The following is a 10,777-nucleotide window of genomic DNA, read 5'->3' as shown; positions in this document are numbered from 1 at the left end:
TTCGTTAGGAAATACCTGGTGTGAGAAACTCGTTCTTTGTAAGTGGTTTAATTTTCTTCGTAATACCGACGTCTTAATCGAAAAGAATGGAGGTCAAAAAGACTTAAAAGGAGTCTCTGGCAAGTTAGAGCTTGACCTCGCGTCGCCGACCGGTGGTAAAATAACCCCTACTTAAAACTTATGGCACTTGGAGACTCGAAAAAGAATCTTTTTATGACAATGAATTTAAGTGAAAAGACCACCCACTGACGCCATGGCTGACTCGGTCAGGCTCTTTCAATGGAAGTTTTGAATTGATTCCAAAAAGTCGCATGTTTGTGTTGCAAAGGGTTCACGTTCCACGGCTGTAGAAGAAGAAGAAGAAGTAGAAGAAGATGATGATGATGATGATGATGAAGAAGAAGAAGAATTAGGAGAAGCATCTCTAAAGGGACGCAGAGGGGAGTGGCAGAAAATGAAAAAGACTCTACCTTATTTTCCACCGGGCTCGTTAAGGCTTCTTATCATTATTTTACTTCTGATCCAAGTTATGGAGCGCTTTTTCATCGCCTTTTGTCTTATCCGAAGAAAAATTAAGTCCATTTTCACAAGGGCTAACCCTCCTGCATAGTCACGGATATTTATTAAAGTCAGCTGCTCGAGAGTTTTATAACATTTCTCGCTCTACACTGAGAGGTATTTCTAGAAACAAAAGTGCATCTTACTTCATTTCAGTTTTGTCTCTTAATAACTACCTCAGTGCGCATGATAACAGAGCCTTACCAAAGGTTAATCGTGTAATAAAGCTTAATGAGTGATTTATAATACAGCCTTAACAGCCTTTCATATGCCTTCAGGTCATATTTATTACCTCATAAAGGAAATGTAGATGACGACAGCTTATAAAAGGGAGCAATATACTTGAAGTAAAGCTTAAAGCAGGAAGGAGACCTCTGTTGTTATGATTATTTTAATAGTTTGTGAAAATAAATGTAAAAATGACTGACTAAGTTATAACCTAGTTTGCTGTAGATATTAAAAAATACTATAGCCGAAATACTAATACATAATAATTATTTTCTTGTATCATCAATCTAATATGTTTGTTTTTTCTAACCTAATTCCTGCAAATGAGTAAAACTGAATGCTTCACGGCTGATTTTACTTATTTTATGCTTACTTAAGCTCTTCAACTGCTTCTCTGAAAAGAAAAGAATGAGCATTTCACTGTTATCAACGTTTTAGGCATTCACGCTACCTCAGACTTATCTTGAAGAGTTTCATAGAGTACAAATGGCCAAATTTGCTTTCAAAGAATTATGTATAGTGCTAGCATCCAGTAAATTCTTTTCTTCAGTCCCATTATTGAGTTTTTGCTATGGGATTATGTTGCTCTCCTTTGCACCAAACCTCATTATTTGTCTTCCCTTGGTAGTGCGAGAGAATTAAGATATGGAAAAGGGTCTTCGTCTTGGAATAATCGTTCCAGCCATCCTCTGGAATTCGTCCACAGTCCAGCTGGCGATCAAGCGGGGTCAGCATCATGACTCCAATTTCTTCACTTTATCCTCTTTCTCTCTTCCAAAAAGTGTCTTCTCCACTTGTCTTCATTGTGTACTATTTCAGTTAGTGCATTAATTCTACAGAGCAATCCCATCTTCCTCTCGCATTATTCTTCTTTCCCAGAGCTGGTGGTAGCGTTTGGTTAACCACTCACAGGCATCATCTATGGAGAAGATGACATACACGGACAGAACAAAGTGAACTAATGTAAGAAAAATAAAACACTGTGGGCAGGGGAAAACTATCGACAAACAGTCCAGAGTGAAAGAATTCTAGCAAGGAGAAACATACGATACCAAAAGGAATCGTAGAGCAATGATTCAAAATAAATTATCGAGATGGTTCTCTATACGTAAGAGAAATTCATAATGAGAAAATCGACAACGGAAAGTTTAAGTTTTGGTTTTTACAGTAATTATTCCCACATGAATGATAAATTGATTCTAAACTCTTTAGATAATCAGGATAAAAATATAATACAAAATTACAGCTGTCAACAATGCACGAAAAAAAAAATAAATTCCGTGGGCAAGAATTAAGAGGGAATGAAAAATATCTCGACAAAGAATCTCTACAAGGAAAGATAAAACCTTGTATCATTTGAAACTCATACGGAAAACAATGAAAAGTTAGAAAACAATAACTAAATATTTGGAGACTACGGAAAACTATGCGAAATAAAAAGTGGGAGGAGGAAAAACATAATAATGAGCTCGGAGGAAAATAGATTATAATCAGCACATACACAATGGACTGGTGTTTGTACTCCATTCTCTCCTTTGTTTCTAGAGAAGGAACGCCGTAAATAACTCAGCATTACATCTACTGGAACAAATGATAAATATAGACTCGCTCAAAACAAGAATATCAGATAATGGGACATTGTCAGGCTCTTGATTATAGTGATTTATGGAGGGAATATTTAATATTCATATTCTCTGCGCTGTATTTCCGATTACAGGATGTCCTTTTGAAGAGATGAACCCTCTCTTTCCTTCTCACTATTGTGGTCTGACGCAAGAAGACTTATAGTGAACATTTTACTACATTAAATATCTAGCATCCTTTGACCCTACACTTCAAGCTCTCTCTCTCTCTCTCTCCTCTCTCTCTCTCTCTCTCTCTCTCTCTCTATATATATATATATATATATATATATATATATATATATATATATATATATATATATATATATCTCCTACTTATTATTTTCGCAATATCGTATTTACACTTCTTTTTATTAACATATAACAAATGCATACAAAAATTATTAATATATAACAAATGTATACTACAAAAATTTTTAATGTGCTGAGGCATCGGCAGTCTATTTACCGAGGACTTGAAAGCACTTGCTTTAGCCAGTAATAACGATAAACTTTCCTCCTCCAATTCTTCGAGCTAAATTTATTAGAATTGAAAGAGATGATAACAAAACTTTCGTTATGAATATGAAGAGAACTTCTGTTTAAAGGACTTACGGTCAATATCTCCCTCACGAGTTTATTATGCGTTTTGCATATAATAAGCTCAGTGCATTTTTATTATGCAGCAAAGTGCACTACATTCCACGAACAATTTCCACTTATTTATGTTAACAACCTGTCAAGTAAACTCACTTCGATAATATTCTCACTCTCTGTCTCTCTCTCTCTGTCTCTCTCTCTCTCTCTCTCTCTCTCAAACTGAGTGACCGGTGTTCGATTTCCCAACCGGCCGACAAGGGACGATTTGGGTGTGTTCCCTAAAATTCAGTACGTCAGTATTGACATTAACAGTGAGTTTTGTATCTAGCTGTTGGTCGGCCGGTGTTAGTTGCAGCCTTTGGAGGCAGAAAGAGTGATTAATGCTTCGTTAAAATGTATACTATCGAAAACAAAGGGCCTTCACAAGTAATCCACAACCCAGTGGAGTGGGGTCAGTTGTTCATAAGATCCGTAAGCGTAAGATGTATTCTCTCTCTCTCTCTCTCTCTCTCAAACTCGAATATAGTGTCGCAAGCCTCATCCCTGTCAGAAATACTGTAGCTGCGGAGAGAGTGAGTATCTCAAGTTTTCTTGTGCGTTTTGTATTCCAAAATTAAATCTAAAGAAAATTTAGCTATGGCGTCTTAAAAAAAAAAGGCTGATAGATTTATTCGAAAAAGTAACAAATAATGTGAACGTTACACGGACACACATACATACTTATGTACGTATATATACGTATGTATATATATACTATATATATGCATATATATATATATATATATATATATATATATATATAATATATATGACTATATATATTATATATATATATATATATATATATATATATACATATATATATATATAGTATATATATATAACTATATATATATATATATATATATATATATAGTTATATATATATAACTATATATATATATATATATATATATATATATATATATATATATATATATATAGTTATATATATACTATATATATATCATATATAGTATATATAGATATATATATATATATATATATATATATATAAATATATATTTTATATATACATATATATATGTATATATATATATATATATTATATATATATATATATATATAGATTATGACAATTTATATTTTCACCTTGACCAGGAGATTGCTACTCCCCTGTTGAAATAGGAGTTAGGATTCCTACGGAGTTTGAATTTAGGGACCTGCAATGCATAAAAATTTCAAACTCTGTAGGAATCCTAACTCCTGAATTAAGAGGGGAACAGCAGTCTCCTGGTTGAAATAAAAATAAGAATTGCCATATAAGGAAAAACAATACCTAAACGATTTTTTATGGGGATCTTTCAACCTGACACTTGTAATCTTTTGATTTTGTTACAATAGACAGAGAGTGCCTATTCTAGACCAAAGCATATCTATATTAGTTATCAGATAAAGAATTTTTATCACATTCATTTTCATTACAAAAATTACTAGGATTCACTTTAACCCTATAATTTTCCTTATAATATTAATAACGGAGATTAACGGCATATCCTTCCGCGCTCTTTCTGTGACGCAAATCTTGGCTAAGAATCTTTTGGAACTTCCCGTCTTTTAATGTATAGCTATAATTCCAATCTCGCTACCAACTCAAGACGTTTTGATACGTACTACACTGTTATTGCTCCTCATATGGTTATATAAACCTCTCCCTAACTCTGATCGGCAAAAAGAATATACAATATATATATATATATATATATATATATATATATATATATATATATATATATATATATATATATATATATATATATATATATATATTTATGTGTATATATACGTATAAAGCAATGTATTCTATTGACACCATAACCTTGTTGGGTATTTTACATCTTAGACTAAGGTTAAATGATGAAAGGATCTGTAATTTTTTTTTTTTTTTTTTTTTTTATAAAATAGCTCATCTTAACAATGTCCATTTTTATGTAGGTGAACAGGTGCAGAATAAGAGGGTCAAGCCGGCCATTATAGGAGACGACTATACCATTAGCTTTAGCATAAGTGCAGGGACACGAAGAGAAAAGAGAGCTTCTTAGAAATATCATAATTACAAAGCAAGTGCCCTTTCATGATGAAGTGATCCTTTCGTCAAAGGTCAAGACTTTATTTCTTCCGTGTTACGCTATTTCTTCTTTAGTTATTTAGATCTTGTGTCACATTTCCCTGTCAAATCCGCTGAATGACTGATATTCCTAAACACACACACACACACAATTACAGGACACAATCAAAAGTAAACACATGTACGTAACTTGGTTGTTGGGGCGAGTCCCTTTCCGACTTACAATCTCACAGAGAGGTAAGTTGACATCATTGCGTTACATACTATTCCAACTTATTATTTCGATTTCGAAAGTTAATAAAACTCTATAGTCGCAGCACATATACGTTTTACTTCGGACGTTTTATCACGTAATAACTTTTCACTCTCTCGGGACGCATTCTGGAAAATATAAGATTAATATTTCCATCAGGATATTTGTCTCATGATCTCCGGGAGAAGGTTAGTCACCTGGAAATCTGGAGCTTTTGAGCGCGGGGTTTCCATGGAGCTGGTTTCGTGTCATGCTGGTGATAAAAGCGTTGACAATAACAGTAGTGATAAAGACGGTCATCGTAACAAAAATAAGAATAACATCAATGATAAAAATGACCGCGATGTAAGTGGTAGGATTGAAAGCGAAAACAAAGATGTGTATGTTGAGACATTTTTTCTTCCCAGTTAATGCAACTAATGTTTGGAACCACTATGCGAATTAACAAGCGCAATTTAATCTAAGAACCTTGATGAAAATGATGCAACGGTAAGACACTGAGAAGTACTTGATTCATGGGTAAACGTGGAAAATGAGACTGTGCAGTACTGGAATCAAAAGGGGAGACGGACTCTGGAAAATATTGAAGTCACGGAAAAAACGGGGAAGGAGAATGGAAAGCACTACCTTCTGAGAAGTACTATTATCACTGGAAAAAAGAAGGCAAGGAGTATGGGAGTTGCCAGGGTCATTTGGAAAAGGGGAAAAGAATCTAGAAAGAACTAGTTGTGGAAAGTAAGATGGGGAGGGGAGAAGGATTGACTGAAGTCAGTGGAAAAAGATGGAAGTAGACTAGCAGGTACTGCACTCATTGGGAAAAAGAGAGGGAATGAGACTGGGAAGAACTAAAGTTATGGGAAATGACGGGGAAGGAGACAATGAATTACTAAAGTCATGGGAAAAAAAGCGGTTAATAAGACAAGAAAGTACCAAAGTCATTGGAAAAAATAAAGGAAGGAGCCTGGGAAGTAACATCTTAGTAGAGAAGAATAGAGAAGACGGGGAAAGTTATGTGATCTCGACATGTGATGGAAGCAAAGGTATTATGTCGAAACTATAAACGATGATTGAATACAGCTTTTATGCTAATTTTATTATTACTGTATGACCCTGAAATAATCTCACATAAGCTACGATTTTCACTGATTACTAGCAAGTCACAGGGGATTATCTTTTGCATCATATCCATTTCTGGTAAATACAAAGTGACGAAACTTTTTATGTATGAACACTAAATGATTTGATCTGTAAATGTAACATACTGGGTTCATTTGTTATTGCGTTCCATTAAAAACTGAAACTTGGATATTCGAAATGGAAATCATAAATGATTATATTCAGTTTACACATACTCACAGACATTTACTTTATAAAACTCTGGTTATGAACTGTAAGGTTTAACAATCCTATCTATATTCATATACATGACTTTAAACTATTTAAGATATATAAACAAATTCTATCGTAAGAATTTCACAATGCTAACAACCAATTATTAATGGCACGAGTTACAAGTACCTACTTTTACTCTCTTTAGAATGTAGTTATATCGCCTTTAAATAAGGAGTTACTAAGAACCTTTGACAATTACACAAGATTGTTTGAATTGCTGGGGTTCACTAACGGTGGTCATTGTGATCTAGGCTATCGAGATTGCCACTATTACTTCCTTCACTTCATAAAAAATGAAAGAAAAAATAGGCTTCACTTCATTTTATGAAACGAAGAAAATGGAGCTGCGACCTGTATAGTTTTTGTTTCATCCACCACAGGGATATGCAGCATATTTCTTTCTAATATGGCACCATCACCAAATACCTGGGATCCCATGTATGTATCTTTCATTGGAAAACTGTTGGAGAGACTTCGTGGAGGTTTTAGGTTTCTGGGACGATGTTTTTATATATATTCTTATTGTTCAGAACCGATTTGCTCATTTACGAGTTGTAACATTCGTTTCCACCGTTTTTCACCGTTTCTTTAGTTCACTAACCTTATTATCTTCACTGAATCCCAAGATGACTTGCACTAACTTCTACTGCGTGCTTTTGGCCGCCAAGGTTAATGGAACCTGTTATGAAATCCTAAATACTTTATTCTGTTGTTTTTCTATTTCTATTTTTTATCAGATATGATAATATATAATTTTTCCCTATTCAAATTTATTATAACCTCCGCTTGTCCTTTATTACATTCTTCAACTATGTAAATACGACATCCTAAAGTACTGTTCTTGATTATGAAGAGTATTTCATTTAATCTGCTCCACAGGAATCGATATCAGTTGCATTTTCAACTGTTCACTTGATTTCTTCAACAGAAAATGAAACGGAATTACTTAATTAATGATACTAAGGTGCAACATAATACCTCCTCCACCCACAGCTTTACGATCCTCACACAGTTCCATTTGAATACAGATTTTTACCACTTTGTTCCTTCAACTTCTTGACGAAGACACATCATGACTTTACCTTTGAGACAGACTCTATATTTCTCACACATCAGTTGTATGACATAATGTCTCCTCTTCAGTATGGAAGAGCAGACTTGATGTCTCGAGGCTCTCTATAAAATACTCTTTTTCAAGTGGATTTTCATAGCCACTGCTCTTGTTTCTATTTCAGCCTCTCATATCCTGTTATGCACTCTTATCTAATCTAATGAGTGCCATATCAGTTTTCCTTCTTACTTTTCCACTAATACTTCTGATGATGCAGTTTTTCTTAAATAAAATAAACTGATTTTTGCTTCACAGTCTTTTCATTACATGAATTAAATGTCGTCTGAGAATCTTTATCAGTACCATTCTCGCCATTATATATTCACTTAATTAATTGAATTTGTGAACAAAGTATTAATAAGTGTGTTTCGTAGAATTTTCTACACGGATTGTCCAAATTTTACCGATACTGTATCAACTTTTTTATTTCTAATTCCCTTTTCATTCTGCTAACCTAAGCACTGACTTTAGATCTAAGAACATATTCCATATTACCCAGATAGCCTTCTGATTTGCACTAAAACCTCGAAGTCTATCCCTATTCCATTCATTATATATATATATATATATATATATATATATATATATATAAATATATACTAGCTGACCAATCGGGTGCTGCCCGAGTAATCTTTGAATGACAACCAATAAACTCTCTCTCTCATTCCTGTCAAGAAAGTTGCTTTGGCTACATAGCCCAGAATTTTTTTTTATTTTACATTTCACCACTTCTCGCCCCCCAATGTCTACCGGGGCTAAACTTGGACTTGAGGGGCATTGGGAGTGTCTATTCAACCAAGTGGCCTATAAAACTACAGATTCGACTCAAAGGTCTGTAGTTTTATAGTACTTTTAAATGTCACCACCTTCTCACCCCTTCTCACATCCCACATCCTATCAGGACTGAACTTGGACTTGAAGGGCATTGAGTGTTACTATTCATTCCAGTGACCTCAAAAACTATAGATTAAACCTTAATACCTGTATTTTTTTTATGTCACCACCTTCCCACCCCTTTTCACCAATTTTCCTAATGGGATGGAACTTGGACTTGAATGGCTTTGGAAGTATCACTATTCTTCTCAGTAACCCCGAAAACTAAGGATCAGACACTAACATATGTCATTTTCAGATATTTTTACATGTCACTCCTTCCCTGTTGCCCCCCTTCCTATCGGGGCTGACTTGGACTTCAGGGGCATCAGTGACCTCAAGGATTAGAAACAAACATCTGTCGTTTTCTGTAGTTTTTACATCAACCCCTTCTCACCCCCCCTCCCTATTGTTGATGAACTTGGATTTGAAGGACATTCTTCTCAGCAACCTTGAAAACAAAGCGTAAGACACTAATATCTGTTGTTTTTCGTAATTCTTACATTTCACCTTTTCCCACACCTCCCTTTAGCCAACCAACGGTCCAATTTTAATTCTGTTTTCACCATGACCTTTCCAGGTTTGATATTGAATTATATCTAAAATATCATCAAAATCTGTCAAAAAATGTGGATTTGCATAGTGTTCATACAAACAGAAAAATGAACAAACAAATAGATTCTTCTCATATATATATATATATATATATATATATATATATATATATATATATATATATATATATATATATATATATATATATATATATATATATATGTATGTAAATAGATTCTTCTGTTAAAACAGGATATGTCTCAAGTATAAAAGGCCCATTAAAACACTAAGGACTATATTTTGGTGGACTGACAGCCACTCTTATCAAATAGTGAGTGACAAAAGTAAATATTTTTTAGATTCCTGAGAATTGGCTTCCCAGAACTTCTTAACAAAGAACTTGAAACAATAAAAAATCAACTTATCTTGTTAAAATGTCTCAAGTACATCATAGAAAATGCCATACATAAAGCAAAGGGCATTTTTTTACAAACCCACAGAAAACAAAGAACAAGAAAAATACATAAACAAAATCATAATTCCTCACCTGGATTATTTACAAGAGATCGCACAAACCTTAGGCCACCCTAACCATTTCATCTTCACTTATCTGAATACACTGAAGAAATCCTTAATTAACGTTCAGCAGAAACCAGTTTCTAAAGACGTAGGAGTTTATGAAATCCCCTGTAGGGATTGTGATAAGTCATACTATGGATTCACAGGAAAATCTCTCTCAGAAAGATTAACTCAACAACATAAGCACTCAGTTAGATATGATATGGACAACAAGTTCGGCAATTTTCCATCTCATAAATAACATGAACCATACCGTGGATTGGAACTCATCCAGAATTTTATACAAGAGTAGCTGTGGATACAAATGTCAGATGGTAGAATCTTCTGTGATATAACATCAAGATAATAGAATCAACCTTTCCAATGGAGCCTGGAACTCTGACCATATAGACAATAGCTTCCTTAAGGCAATGATGAAGAGGATTAAGACAATTAACAGAACCAACGTCAGCTTACTGGTCACCCCAAGCATCACCTAAGGGCATATCTCCCACTGTATATATCGCCATTGTAACTTCTTCTGTCATCCACTACTTGATAAGGGTGGCAGTCAGTCCACCAAAATATAGTCCATAGCTTTAAACCAGAGTTTTAATGGGTCTTTTATACTTAATGTATTGTATATATATATATATATATATATACACATATATATATTTATATATACATATACATATACATATATATATATATATATATATATATATACTATATATATACATATACATACAAATACATACATATATATATATATATATACATATACATATACAAATACATACATATATAAATATATATATACACATACATACATACATACATACATACATCATACATACATACATATATATAATATATTACACGCTCCCTTTCTCTTT

The sequence above is a fragment of the Macrobrachium nipponense genome, chromosome 12 (assembly GCF_015104395.2).
Source record: "Macrobrachium nipponense isolate FS-2020 chromosome 12, ASM1510439v2, whole genome shotgun sequence".
Classification (NCBI taxonomy): Eukaryota; Metazoa; Arthropoda; class Malacostraca; order Decapoda; family Palaemonidae; genus Macrobrachium; species Macrobrachium nipponense.
The sequence above is the reverse complement of the archived record's forward strand: the minus strand, read 5'-3'. Positions refer to the sequence as shown.